Source organism: Mytilus galloprovincialis, chromosome 2, assembly GCF_965363235.1.
Source record: "Mytilus galloprovincialis chromosome 2, xbMytGall1.hap1.1, whole genome shotgun sequence".
Classification (NCBI taxonomy): domain Eukaryota; kingdom Metazoa; phylum Mollusca; class Bivalvia; order Mytilida; family Mytilidae; genus Mytilus; species Mytilus galloprovincialis.
In genome coordinates this window covers 57,505,897-57,521,452 of record NC_134839.1, presented here as the reverse complement: position 1 = coordinate 57,521,452, position 15,556 = coordinate 57,505,897, and the positions used below count along the sequence as shown (strand labels likewise).

The window sequence follows — 15,556 nt, the reverse complement described above, 5'->3', positions numbered from 1 at the left end:
AGGAACGCTTCGCAATAGTTCAAAGCGCGTTGCATAAGTTTTTAGTACGTCGAAATACAAAGGTAAAATTGAGAAAGGACATGGGGAATGTTTCAAAGCGACAACAACCCGACCATAGAGCAGGCCAAGGCCACCAATGGGTCTTCAATGTAGAGAGAAACTCCCGCACCCGTAGGCGTCCTTCAGCTGACCCCTTAAAAAATATGTATACTAGATCACACAAGACTAACAAAGGTCAGAGGCTCCTGACTTGGGACAGGCGCAAAATTGCGGCGGGGATAAACATGATTATGAGATATCAACCCTCCCTCTATTCCTCTAGCCAATGAAGGAAAGTAAATACGCTTGATGAACGCTACAATCACAGGAATTTTGTATGCAGCATAAAAAAACATACAACATACGCCAACATACGTTTCTAGTACGCCCAATACACGCTTAAAGCTCGTTTTGCACACGTTACAAATATGATTGACAGGTTAAATGCATCCAAAATTACTAGCGTATTGGCAGCGTAAATGATTTTGAACACGCCAGTGCTATACACTGATGTGTGACGCCGGTATTAGTTGTGTTTCCTCAATGCTTTTCAACTTCGTATTTTATTTGGCCTTTTAAACATTTTTTTCGTCACTGATGAGTTTTTCGTAGACGAAACGCGTGTCTGGCGTAAATATAAGGCGTAAATATAAAATTTCAATCCTGGTATCTATGAGGAGTTTATTTCCGGTATGTATTGTCTTTTGAAATTAATATTACTTTGATATTACACTTTTTGAAACCATTTCTATCAATTTTCAGATTCCATTGTCTAAACTTATGTTTCATTGTTCATGTGTTGTTTCCATATATTCTAGCCACTAATCTTGAGTCTATCCCTTTATTCAGATAACACCCCATATAGCAATTAAATTATGCTTGTAATGTCATTCATAACTCTTAACAGACCAATTAACAGACCGAGTTTTATACATCCGACCCATTAACAGACCACATTTGTATTAAAAATTGATTTATGTCACCAAAATACAGTTTTTCGTGTAGATTTTTTACATATTGATGTTAATATGGTAAACAAACATAATGCCTGTCTTTTTTCGATGTTCAAAATATTGCATGCAAGTAAACTCAACCAACTTGTCATTTTTGTGTACATTTTGTGTGTGTAAAATGTATATAAATTTACTGATGAGTAACTCGCCTTTTCATTTTATAGATCGTTTATTGAAGCTAGAAAAAAAATAATTACACCACTGGATTCAGTACTCCAAATCGTTTTGTCAGACATGAATAGTTTTTATGATATAAATATAATTAAAAAGTTATACAATGAAACATACTGACCTTGCAATGATTTTCTCGATAACACCTGATTAACAGACTTTAGCCAACCCTATTAACAGACCAACCGCCGATATAGCCGCATACTCAATATAGATTAACCGACCAAACTCTCGGTTAGCCGAGTGTCGGCCGTGTATAGTGTACTATCCTTGCTTACATTCTCGTAATTTGGTTTATGGTGAATAGTTGTCTCATTGTTAATCATAGCACTCTTTTTTTATATATATAAGTACTAATTATTTCCTTTTTAACATTTTGTAATGTTTTTAAAGTCTAGTTTCATCAAGGAGAATAAAAAACGAATTACAGATACCAGGCTTAAAGATTTATCTATCTTGGCTGATGAAGTCGATATAACAATAATGATACATTTTTACTGCAGCAGATGTGCATTTCTGTTTGTCCAATAATGTTTTAGGCAATAACAAAAAAAAAACCAACAACATTGCCAAAATATTAAAACAGCATCCATAAAACAATCTTCACATTCTGTAACCAGTACCGATGCGTGCAAAATATCTTGAAAATGTTTACATATTTTTCGTAAAGCGATGGCTATCAAATACATTATGTATATTATTGATAAATTCTTTTGTTGTACGTCTGTAATAATTGCTGACATATATATTTTAATTCTTTGATTGTCCTTATTCATGAACCTGACAAGAATAACAATCTTACGTTGTCTGTAATCTCAAAGATCGTATGTAACTCATTGAATTGACAACCTTTAAAAAAACATTTCTTCTGCAATATATATATTGTCTGTTTAAACAAGGCCGACATTAGTTTGGAAATATATAATAATTAAAGGTCTCGCATAATAGTTGCAGTTAATTTTGAATTTCAAAAAAGGCGGATTAAATCAAATATTATATTTGCCAAGGTTTTAAGCCAATATATCCTTTTTATCGTAGAAATGAGTCTTTACAAATCATGCCAATGTATACTATGGGTAATTCGTGACAGTGGTCGGGTCATTGTGCATTAAAAAGATAGTACAAAAAGCATTTAATTAGTCTATATATACATGAAAAACATTCTTTCAAATCTTCAATTGAAGTTTGTTATATAACTTGTAAAAGTTTCGAGTAGAGAAAATGTTATTTAAAAGGACTTATTTGTGTTTATTTGGTTAAATAATTACTTATTCTATGACGGTATGCTGTAATTACGATATTAGAATCGTCTTTTTTGTTAAAACATAAGTAAGGCCGTTATATAATTGCGTTTTAAACGCATATATACCTACATTAGTAAAGAATCGCATGCATGCACCATGCTAGAAACAAAATTGTTTTAACGTTTTCTGAAACTATGTTTTTTATTTATATCTTTACAAAGGAACAAAGTTTTATCATAAAATTGCGTACAGCAATAATGAAATTAATTAAATAAAAGTACACCAATTATAAGTACAGGATACATAACATACTATTTTGTAAAGCATATTGTTTAAAACAAAAACCTAATGAACATTATACTATTCAATTGCACTCTATGGAAAAGTACGGAAGCCGTAAGGGGACACACAAAACATTAGAATTTTTTTTTTTAATTCGAGATCACGATAAAACATTACCGTTTTATCGAGATCTCGATAAAAAATATATCGTTATCTCGATAAAACGAAATTGTTATATCGAGATCTCGATAAAAAATATATCGTTATCTCGAGAAAACGAAACTGTTATATCGAGATCTCGGATTATTAAATCGTTATCTCGGTTTAATATATCGAGATCTCGATAAAAAATATATCGTTATCTCGAGAAAACGAAACTGTTATATCGAGATCTCGGATTATTATATCGTTATCTCGAGAAAACGAAACTTAAATATATCGTTATCTCGAGAAAACGAAACTGTTATATCGAGATCTCGGATTATTAAATCGTTATCTCGGTTTAATATATCGAGATCTCGATAAAAAATATATCGTTATCTCGAGAAAACGAAACTGTTATATCGAGATCTCGGATTATTATATCGTTATCTCGAGAAAACGAAACTTTAATATATCGTTATCTCGAGAAAACGAAACTGTTATATCGAGATCTCGGATTATTAAATCGTTATCTCGGTTTAATATATCGAGATCTCGATAAAAAATATATCGTTATCTCGAGAAAACGAAACTGTTATATCGAGATCTCGGATTATTATATCGTTATCTCGAGAAAACGAAACTGTTATATCGAGATCTCGGATTGTTATATCGTTATCTCGGATTATTTAATTGCTTCTTATCACGTGTCAACTTATTACACAATGGTGACAGTCAACACGGCGGAAAGAGTAAGTAGGATTTGTGTGTTTTAAAGCTTGTTTTATATATGATGTTATGGTGATGTGTCACTATTATAGGTGCATTTAGCTGGGAATATATGATATGCGTAAGAAATCTGTATGGCAATATCTGAATAAATCAATTGAACAAATTCGTCAATTAGTGAATGTTTACAGTATAAACAAAACATGGTAAAGTTCTCTTAGAAATCATACTGTAAACACTGAAGAACACGATCATTTCCGTCAGGAAGGTAGAAAAAGGGACAGTACTTCTTGATGGGTTGATAAATCAGCGTCCAAACTTTAGAGGAGGTACATTTTTATGTTTTGATTGTGTTTGTTCATCCTTTAGAAGAAATATTGACATCTGTTTAATGTGCCATTGACCGTCATATGAACGATCTAGGCTCATAATCTAAGATTTGCTGTAGCGGCCATGTTTTTAATTGGACCAAAACAAAGGTAGGATTGTTGGTAACATTCCTGCATAGTTTCGTCAAAATCCGTCAAGTGGTTTCAGAGAAGAAGGTGAAAATGTAAAAGTTTACGACGGATGACGGACGCAACGTGATGGTAAAAGCTCACACTGACTTTCAGTTAGGTGAGCTAAAAAGGATTATATTTTCATCCCAATTTTTATCAATTATGTGTATAGTAATCCTTTGGGTAAACATTTTATCAATTCAATGAGATATGAGGAACTCTTTCTTTTGAATTCTATAGTCGGATAATCGGAAGATCTGCTATATGTATGTAGACAAAAAGACAAAAATTACAACAAAGTTCCAAAGTCATAACATTTGTATATACTAGAACACACCCGTGATATCACGGGTCCGTGACTGAATTAAAGTATATAACTATGCGTAAGCCTTATTTTAGTACTAGTATTGTCATCTGATAAAGTCATGCCGATTATAAGTTTCACAGTTTTCTCTGCATTCAAAATCTTTCTGTTTGAACCCGTCGACCTGGATTTTATCAGTTATTGGTAATATTGGAGTATTTTTTAATAACAGCATTGTCCTATATTAGTTATAAATAAAGTTTTAAGTCATGCCGGCTAACAAATCGAAAACTACCTATACGCCTTATTTTAAGTCCAGATTTTTTGTATTCGTATTGACATCTTAGATAGTCATACTGATTAAAATACTACAATAGGGAACAATATGACAATGATTGAATTTAGAAGTGTCAACCCTTTGATTATGACCCGTGTATATAGCAAAATCCTAAATACACCGTTTTGTGGTGCGCCTGTAAGATGCGCAACGTACAGATAAGGTAATAGGTAACAGGTGAATATATTATTTATATCGATATCGGATTCTACCCGGAACTTGTTAATGTTATGTGGAAAACAAACGGGTCTGGAGTGGTGTAAATTCTAATCAACACCATTGTTCTAATATTAGCTATATATAAAGTTGAATTCTTTGGTTTGTCATTTTTACCCCATGACGGCTGACAAATTCGACCTCGTTATTTTAGTATTATAGATATATACAAAAATATTTGATCTTGACAGTTTCTTTTGTAGGTAAACGTGCTTCGTTTGGTGAAGAGATATTTTGAAATGGAATTCTTTTATAGAGATATTGTCAAGATTTTACAAATGAATCATGCCATTAGTATATCACTTCGTCAGGTTAAGAGGTATTTAAAAGAAATGAATCTTGCTCGTAGAAAAGACTACTCAAATATTCGATCTGTATTTAACTTTGTTCATACGCAAGTCACTGCATACGGACCAGCGCATGGATATCGTTGGATGTATCAGAAGTGTAAGCGGCACGGGTTTAAAATAAAAAGAGACCACATTAGCCTCATGCTTAACACAATTGATCCAGAGGGGGTATATCTTAGAGCCCGGCGAAGACTAAAAAGAAGAGAATATTTTTCAAGGGGGCCAAATTTTTGTTGGCATTTGGACTCCTACGATAAATTGAAAAGATATGGCTTATGCATCAATGCTTGCATCGATGGGTTTTCCAGGAAAATAATATGGCTCAAAGTTGGTAGATCTAGTAGTAATCCAAAAGTCATTGCTAGGTATTTTATAGACGCAATAGAAGAGCATAGAGGTCATCCATATAGCATGAGAGGTGATATGGGCACAGAAAATGGGCTGGTTGCAGTAATGCAGACGTTGTTTGCTGGAGATGAATTGACAATACCTTTCATTTACGGAAAAAGCACTATGAACACTAGAATTGAGTCCTGGTGGGGCATTTTGCGAAAGAAGTGCTGTCAAGTATGGATATCAGCGATGAAAGGCCTTCAGGAACGAGGTCAATTTTCAGGAGACAAACTTGACATTAACCTAATTCAATTTTGTTGCATGCAGTTACTTCAGGTACCTTTCTTTTCTATTTGTAGAAATATTTTACCTTCCAATATGAGCTCATGGCAATAGGCTTTCTTTGAAAGATCCTTTTTGATACCAATTTTTGTTGTCATTTTACTTGTTATAAACTCTTATTTTGATATAAGGAATGTATTATGTTTTTTAATCAATCCCTCACAAACGGTATTTTAAGGGAAAATATAGATTATTTGATACTAGTACGTTGCTTGGAGCATAACTACGTAATTGGCTTACACTTCAAAATTGTTTTATTTTAGTTATCAGTTAGGTCATTACACGATCTACTGTATCTACTAAATCATTGGAATGTCACTCTGTATTCATCGTAGTAATCTTCATTTGACTAATTTATTTTAGGATGAAGGATTTGCTATCGAGGTGCTTGGGTTTTTTTTTCTATTATCAGTCGTTTAGGTTGCCTGAGCTGCCTGTCAGCAACAGCGAGTGTTCTCTTGTGAATCTTTTTATTTATGTTTTGTCTTCTTTTTCTGTAAACATGGTAAATTGTCTATGATTTTTCTCGATGAATTGGATCCTTTTTAATTCTTATTTAGATTGTACGTTTTACTTGTTCAAAATTGTTATTCTCATCTTGGTATATCAGGGACAGGCTGCATTAAATACGTTTAACCCCGCCTCATATTTTTAAGTGTGCGCCTGTCTTATGCCAGGAACCTTTGTCAGAGTTTGTATTTGAATTAATCTTTTAATTTCTTTCTGGGAGAAGGTTTCTCATTTGGTTTGCCTTGGTGTTAAGTTGGCATATCCTCATGATGCCCTATGGGACCATACATAGACGGTCGTACATGGTGTACATGCTGCATGGCGGCCTCCGTATGTCACGCTTTAATTGTTCGATGATTTGGTATCTGATTGGCATTTATTCCATAAATTGTACCTGACTTCTAATGATTGTAACGTATAGGAGTTTTTGTAATAAGTAATATCCTAACGTATAAACTCGTAAACGACATACATATCAAATGTGATCTGGAACAGAAAAAAAATAACATCATAGAAAAAAGTTACCCACATTAGGATTTCTCGGTAACGCGAAATTGTAGAAGAGGGACGAAAGATACCAAAGGGACAGTCAAACTCATAAATCTAAAACAAACTGACAACGCCATGGCTAAAAATGAAAAAGACAAACAAACAACAGCACACACGACAAAACATAGAAAACTAAAGAATAAACAACACGAACCCCACCAAAAAACTAGGGGTGATCTCAGGTGCTCCGGAAGGGTAAGCAGATCCTGCTCCACATGCGGCACCCGTCGTGTTGCTTATGTGATAACAAATCCGTCTAAGGGGGACGATCCGAGAATTTTGAAAAGGAAGGGTGCTAGAACAAATGAGGGGTGGTGGTGTGCCAGGCTACTATTTGCCGATTTTGGCCTATATTTCACATGAATTTAACAAAATTTTCCAAAAAAGAGGGGGTGCACATACCCGGAACACCCACTTCCCCCACCTTTTAATCGTGTGCTGTTGAATCTGGACATATTTTGAGAATGACACATATACTTTCAGTCGACGTTTCGTCTTAATGTATGTTTGCCAATCAGAACCTAGAGAAGACAATTACGCCAACAAGATTGGATTTTTACAGTGACATTTGGAACAAACTGATCAGCCCTACTTCTAACGGTAGTGTACAATTAATGGGGAAGATTTTAATCAGATTGCATTTGAAAATCTTGTGATTTGATTGGCCTTTTGTCCTGATTAAAAATGAAAAATGGCTTTGTCTTTTTTACAGAACGAACTAGATGACACTGCGCAGGTATGGAACACTCATTATATTAGGAGAAGTAGAGAGTATGTTTTTCATGGACGGCCTGTCAACATGTATCTTTATCCCGACTTGTTCAATGCTGAGGAGCATATTCGACTGGTCGATGACGACGTGCTACACTTTTGTCGATCAGAATGCGCTGAAGAGGACGAGTACCCATGCGAAGAAGAGATTTTTGAGTTGGGATGCATTTACATGGAGGAAAATCTACTGAAACCACCCGAAAACGTCGACGAGTCAGTAGCGCTATACCTAAGTTTGCGTCGCTGGTTTATTCAACAGCTATGAAAATGAAAGAGATACAAAATAAATAAATTGGTTTATGCTCTCGCTCTTTTGTATTTGCATGTAGTGATATACAAAGCAGTATCTTACGAAAATGGGTGTAACCGATGTTCTTCTATCACACAGGTACAAAATATGGTAGTTTTTTTTGATAAAGATCTTGGCTTTTGACTTTGTAAACGTTCCAAAATGATACGTGGAAATAACCATGCTAATGATTTTTGTTGTATATCAGACCGAGAGCGTACATATATAGGTCTTTTGATACTTGAACTGTCAATCAACTGTTTGCTAATTACACTTGTTCCATCTTGTTCCGTATGTCAATTCTCTGAGATATTCTCCAATGCTTCTCTTTCTTTTGCTCTATCTCACACCGTATCCAAACGTTGGTCTTTTGTTCTTTTTGCTAAAAAAAATTCTTCTTCTTTTGCGCTCTCTTGCACCGTATCCCAACCTTTTTCTTTTCTTCTTTTCGCTCAAAATAGCTCTCCCCTCACAACTTATCCCCACCTTTGTCTTTTGTTTTTTTTTTCTCGCTCCAATGGGCTCTTTTCCGTTCCTATTCCCGATACCCCCGGTGATCTACACTGCTCTGATCCGTGCTCACAACCTTGCTTTTCCTACTTTCGGCGTTATTTTGACAGCAAAGGAGGAGAAGAGAGACTGTGGCCGATGCAAAATGTAAGCATGAGTCGTATGAGCAAGCCATCGAGTCATACGAAAAAGCCACGAGTCGTATGAGCAACCATACGAGTAGTATGAGGTACCCTGCGAGCAACGACTCTCTCGGTCTCTTTCACTCACTTGTTAGGTGTTTGTGTCTTGTGTCCAAAATTCCTCAAAAATAGACATGAGTCGTATTAGCATAGCTTTGAGCACTATGAGCAACATTTCGATTCGTATGAAAAAGAGTGGACACACTGAAATGTCTCGCCTGTTCCAGTGTTCATAATATAACTTATGTTGTAAGTATAAAAAACAAGTTTAAACCACAAGCATTATAAATAAATTAACATTTAAATGATCAATGTACATGAGACGAAGGTGAGATAAACCCTTTCAGACAGAAATGTAGTTCATGCACTCATTCCATACAACAAATCTAGTTTACCTATTGCTAAAAGTATCTCCGAATAAACCTCTTAAAAAATAACCTTGACCATGAAATATAGGTCAAGATCAACTTACACCTACTTAACAGACATACACACCTTACAATTATTCCCAACACCAAATATAGTTATACTATCCCTTTAGTATCTGAAAGAAGGCCAAATCAGATAAATGTAACATTGGCCAATGAACCATGAACTTGAGGTCAAGGTCAAATGATTATTGCCAGAATGGAATCCATACACGAAATAAAATTGACTTCTGAGAAATAGACCATATCACAAATTTTAAATTTGGCCAGTCAACCATGAAAAAGAGGTCAAGGTCAGATTATTATTGACAGACAGACATGTACACCTTACAAACATTCCATACACCAAATATAATTGACTGGATACTTATAGTATCTGCAAAATAGACCAAAACACCAAAAAAAATATACTTTGACCACTGAATCATGAAAATGAGGTCACGGTCAGATGTCACCTGCCAGTTGGACATGAACAACTTACAATCATTGCACAACCAATTATAGAAGACCTATTGCTTTATAGATATGGACTTATAAAAAAGAAGATGTGGTATGATTGCCAATGAGACAACTATCCACAAAAGACCAAAATGACACAGACATTAACAACTATAGGTCATCGTACGGCCTTCAACAATGAGCAAAGCCCATACCGCATAATCAACTATAAGAGGCCCCGATAAGACACTGTAAAACAATTCAAACGAGAAAACTAACGGCCTTATTTATGAAAAAAAAATGAACGAAAAACAAATATGTAACACATAAACAAACATTAACCTTGTTAACTGATCCATGCAATGATGTCGAGGCCAAGTGAAAACTGACTGCAGACATGAGGACCTTGCAAGGTAGTACATATCAAATATACGGGTATCCTATTACTTATATTAAGCGAGAAATTATCATTGCAAAAGAAAAAGATTTTTTTTCTCAAGTAGTTACTGAACCATGGAAATGACGACAAGGAAAATCGTCATGACAGACGAAAAGTTCGTAACATAAGGCATCTATATATAAAGTATGAATTATCCAGGTCATCTACCTTCTGGAAAATAAAGCTTTTAAATCAAGCGCTAACGCCACCGGATCACTATTCCTAAGTCTCGCTTTCTGCGACAGAAGTCGCTGGCGAGACAAAAACCCTGAAAGTAACGACTCTTAACGCTGTAAAGCATGATTCAGAATAACGTTTCACCGCACACACACCACCATTTCCACGTTGAGACCTTGACCTTTTACCTAGAAAATCGATAGCTTCCGAGTAGATACAAAGGACTATCATCAAAACTCGTCAAAACTCATTGAAAGATGTTGATTCTAAAGTGTCCACAAAGGGATGATATGGACAACATAAACAATTACAAGTATTACTGCGACCTTGACCTCTGACTTTGAAATTCAAAAGCATCCGTGATATTGTTTTGGACTATCATCAAACGAAGCATGCTGATTCTAGAGTGTCCACAAGAAATGTTTCGGTGGAAGGACGGAAGCTTTCAAATATTCCCACGCCACTAAATTAGCAAATAAATCTGTCGTTCGTCATTACTGTGAAGTTTCAAAACATTTAGCCTAACAGTTTCAGAGGAGAAGATTTTAGAAAATCGGCCAATGAGAATCTAAGGTTTGCTATAGCGACCCTGTTTTTCATTGGACCAGAACAAAAATAAGTAAGTTCGTAAAGAACCTTCAACTGAACATTCCTATAAAGTTTCGTTTAAATCCGTCCAGTGGTTTCAAAGAAGAAGATGAAAATGTGAAAAGATTACGACGGACGACGGATGCAACTTGATGGTCAGGTGAGCTTAAAATGTAGCATAAGGACATGAAAGATAGACTGTGCCAAGTTCAAAGTAAATCCCTTCAGTGGTTTTTGAGAGAAAATTTTCGGAATGTTAACAGTGGGCGACATACGATGGAAAGCAAAAGCACAAATAGTCTTCGGCTAGGTATACTACGCTAAAAAATAAATATCATGAAATCTCCTTCAATATCTTTATTTGGCCAACAAAACTGACAAAATAATATAAAGCTGAAAAATGGGGGCCCGTATGCATAACACATCTTAAGGTTATATTTGTTCGTAAAGGACAGTTTTTTCTTCAAAAGCAATGGACGTCTACTGGTACTCTAAATGGAAATCTTAACTTCAGTATTTTTATGAATACAGGCTCAGGCCATTCTCAGTAATGCATCATACTCAGTACATTTTATATATTGAACTGAAAAGCAAACTTAATCATGTTTACTTAATAATATTTACATTAAAAAGTTACATTCAGTGCATATGATATTAAAGTTTTACTAAAGAAAAAAAGCTAAAAACTTTATGATCTTATTTAAATTGGTCTAAATTTGAAAAAAATGAAAACAAAATTTCGACAGGAATACCTCTGACTCAGAAAAAAAGTGTAATTCACACTGAATAAAAGTGTCAACGAGTTAAAATAATGGTGGAAAGGTTATTTATTGGTTACATGCCTAAAATTACCCCAGTTGCTGGAAACTACTCTGATACTTTCAGAAAGTACTCCTACAGCTTATTAAAAAAAAGGCAAAAAAGGGACATATCTCCCAAGACGAGACATTGGAGCAATGTAATTAATATGCTGACCAATATTTTGATAGCTTTACTGCTTTACAAATACTGAGGCTAACCTCATGATCTATTTCAAGTCATTTGAACATTGTTAGTAAACCCTTTAGATTATGTTTACCTAGTTAAGATCAGGACCCTTTTGATTTTTACAGGGTCAAAGATTTTAATATGTTTATGATGGATAGTTGACCCATATCGATAATACTTTCAGACTGGTGACCTAAAATGCAAGAGGTGGGATTAACTTCTAATGACATATTTTAATGCCATTTGAACTATGCATGTTTATTTTGTTGAGACAAGTATACACTCTACATTTATAATCTTCAGTTAAACATATCTAGATTCAGTCAGGCCAGTCACTCAAAGGATGCTGCAGTGATCTAGCATTGATGTAAGCATGGTTAAACAATGTGCATTTAGTCCCTGACAAATTTACATTTTGTTGATTCTTCTTTGAATCATTACATGAAATCATACAATACAATCTTAAAACAATGTGCATTTAGTCCCTGACAAATTTACATTTTGTCGATTCTTCTTTGAATCATTACATGAAATCATACAATACCAACTTATTGAATGTAAGTGATAAAGGCAAAAGAAAGGAATGTCCAAACTTCAATCAAAGAAGTGACTAAACATAATCCATCTCCCACATGTTTGTTTTGAATATGTTCATAAAGTCTTCTCTGAGGTCAGCAACAGACTCATAACAAGATGGCAGTTGTAGCATATTCCCACAAGTCTGAGCTGTGGGTCTCCTCTCAAAACCTGAAAGCATACTAAATGCTACATTTAATTGGTAACACATGAGGTTTGATCCAGTACAAAAACGCATAAAGTTTTGAAGTCCTTTCTCGTCTAAACTTTTTATAAACTTTTTAAGATAACCAGCCACAATCTGTTCTTTGAGTTCAAGAACATCAGGAAACTTTAGAAGTTTCAACACTTTTGCAACTGTTGGGTTCTTGTTTTCATATAGTTGGACCAATTCTTTTCTGTTCACTGAAAGTTTATTACGGAATATATCTTTCCAACATTCAATCACAAATTTTGGTTCTTGTAAAATTTCTTTATGCGCTATTTCTTCTATCAAACGTTTAATATTTTCTGCATTTGGGTACTTTTTGCAATTATAGACCTCCAGCACATCAATCAGCTCTCCAATTTCAACATTAAATCCTTCTAAAGCATACTGAATAGTCACTTTATCTGGGTAAGGTATATACTGTAGGAAGGATTCAACCAAATCTACTCCTGTTTTCCCATACATAGCATCTTCAAAAATTGCCAAACTTATTTTGATTGGAAAATATCCAAATTGAAGCCCATTACAAATAATAGAGGCTACTGACTCCCAATGTTCACGTTGCATGTCATGACGTAATATAGGGACTTTTGTAGAATTACCCTCGCAACATCTCAAATAAAATGTGTCCCAAAAATCAGTAAATATGTCTCTGAGAATACCAATCCCTTCCCCTGCTTCCTCTTTCCCATTATCCATAATCCTTATTACTTCACATTGTCCAAGATCTAGAGTTTTGTCCCGAAATAAGTCTATCAACTCACAAAATGTGTTGCTTTTATGAATCTTAATCACTCTCTTGGTATGTTCCTCGTCCGAATATAGTAATATATTAGGCACAACCAGTGGTTCATTTGGAATGGGCTGTTGGAGGGGCGGCTCATTTAAAGAGATTATCAAATCTTGTGGCTCATTTGAAGGAATCAGTTGGGATGGTGTCTCAACACGGTCCTCTACAAAGTTAAACAAATTCTGAACTGAATCATTTGATGATTCATCATCATTTTCAATTGGACTTACTGGCAAATTTAGCGGCAATGTTTCATTATAACTGTCAACTGATATATCATGTGGCAATATATCTACATATGGATTCAATGCCACCAGCATCATATTATTGCCAGAAGGTTGACCAGAAATGACAAAAGTATCATCTTCATTAACTCTTAGCTGGACTGTTTGTGGAGTTAATGATGAAGTCTCTGAAGGTGAATCATTTGATGGATTAAATTTATCAGAAGATAAGTTAGCGCCTTTGCCTGCAGCTGCAGTTGAAACGTGTTTATTTACTTGTAGTAATTTGGGATCAGGTAAACTATCATCAGATGGAGATTCCATTTCAGAACAGCCCACAGCAGTTGTTGGTAACTTCTTGCTGTATATGTAAAATCGTAGAAGTTTTGATCCTGTCAAAGTATATAGGTCTGCAATTGTGCAATCATTGTCCATTCTGTCTCCCATAAAATTTCTGACTTCATATTGAAATTCTGTTACTTTTCCTCTTTTCGATTTGCCATTCAGGAAAAATACCTTCTTCCCATGTTGAAGGATATCATCCTGCCTCCAGGTCTTAGGTGCATTGATGTATCTTGCGCCTCCTCCATTTGGTGTCCTGACTTGACGATATTCACTACTTCTGTAATCGTAATCAAACCACCCAATTTCAATCTTCCTCTCGTGCTTTTTGGCATTGTCATTTCCTTTGAGCTTTTCACTTCTGTTAGTGGGTCTTGTGTCCTCTTCATGGGCATTTTTTTCTTTTTTCTTTCTTTTGTTCTTTTTTTCATAGGAACATTTGCTGTCTTCCTCACTGACATTGTGGTCACTGTCTGATGACTTATCATGTTTCACTTTGCGTCCCATTTTTTTCCTAAATTTATGGAACAGACCTTCTGTTCTTTGATTTTTTTTAACATTTTGTACTTTTGTCTTAAAATGACGTTTTGCTGCATGGATATCTCCATAACTTATCATAAGGAACTTGTGCAGGTCGGTATCAGTCATATCCAGCAAAGTCTGGGGATCGACCTACAAAATTATAAAAAAAATAATAGAATTATTGCATGTATGAGCCAGCACCTTAAACAGTTATAGTGGTTGTGTAAGTGTGAGTTACTGGACAAATGATACCAGAGCATTTGTTTTGTGACAAAGATTTTGATAGGACAATCATGGAAGTCTTCCATGGGACAATGTAATATATCATTACCGGTAATCTAATCTATGACAGATGACAAATGATGGTAGCGTGATAGCTCACATGACCATGATGACCCTTTGCTTCAGGTGAGCAAAAACATAATACATAATCAAATTGAACAATCGATGCAGTATGTTACCATAAATAGTTGAGCAATCTAAGATTTGTTATTTTTTATTGATAATATAACAATTGTAGTTTTCCTCTCAGGTCAATACAAGGTTATAATATCCAAATGCCATATGTATATCAACATTGGACTTTGGCCTGTAACAAGTGTTGATATTCATTTGTCAGGCAGATACAATCTCTCATCATATACGGCATGCCTTATACAGTGCTTTTTGCACATGTGTAACGATTGGAAGGAGACAAGCAGTATTTGCAAAACCTGGACTGATAACCCTGTACCAGCCCAATGACGTCACTACCCAGGCTAATATGGCCGTATCAACCAGGGCAGAAAATCCATATCAGCTTCCAATGTTATTCTACCTTATTGTCGGAAGAATATGATGAATAGATTAATATATGGGTAAATCCATATCAGCACGACTATCATCTCTCTTCCCATATCGGCCCTCGACTACGTCTCAGGCTGATATTGGAGTCTTGGGATAATAACCGGGGCGATATAGATTTACCCCTATATTAAGCTATAAGTATTGACCAGAGAGAAAAGCTATAATTGTAGAAATAATTT

At 35.0% G+C, this 15,556-nt stretch overlaps 1 protein-coding gene and 1 long non-coding RNA gene across 5 annotated transcripts in view; both read left to right on the top strand.

The window, feature by feature from the left end:
• The window catches only part of LOC143063934 (transient receptor potential cation channel subfamily V member 5-like), a 66,275-nt gene that overhangs the window by 16,077 nt on the left and 34,642 nt on the right, over positions 1-15,556 (top strand). The gene's annotated exons all lie outside the window — the stretch shown is intronic.
• LOC143062316 (uncharacterized) lies at positions 5,815-8,138 on the top strand. The gene is made up of 2 exons (XR_012974682.1): positions 5,815-5,995; positions 7,773-8,138. It is a non-coding gene; the product is annotated as an uncharacterized LOC143062316 (long non-coding RNA).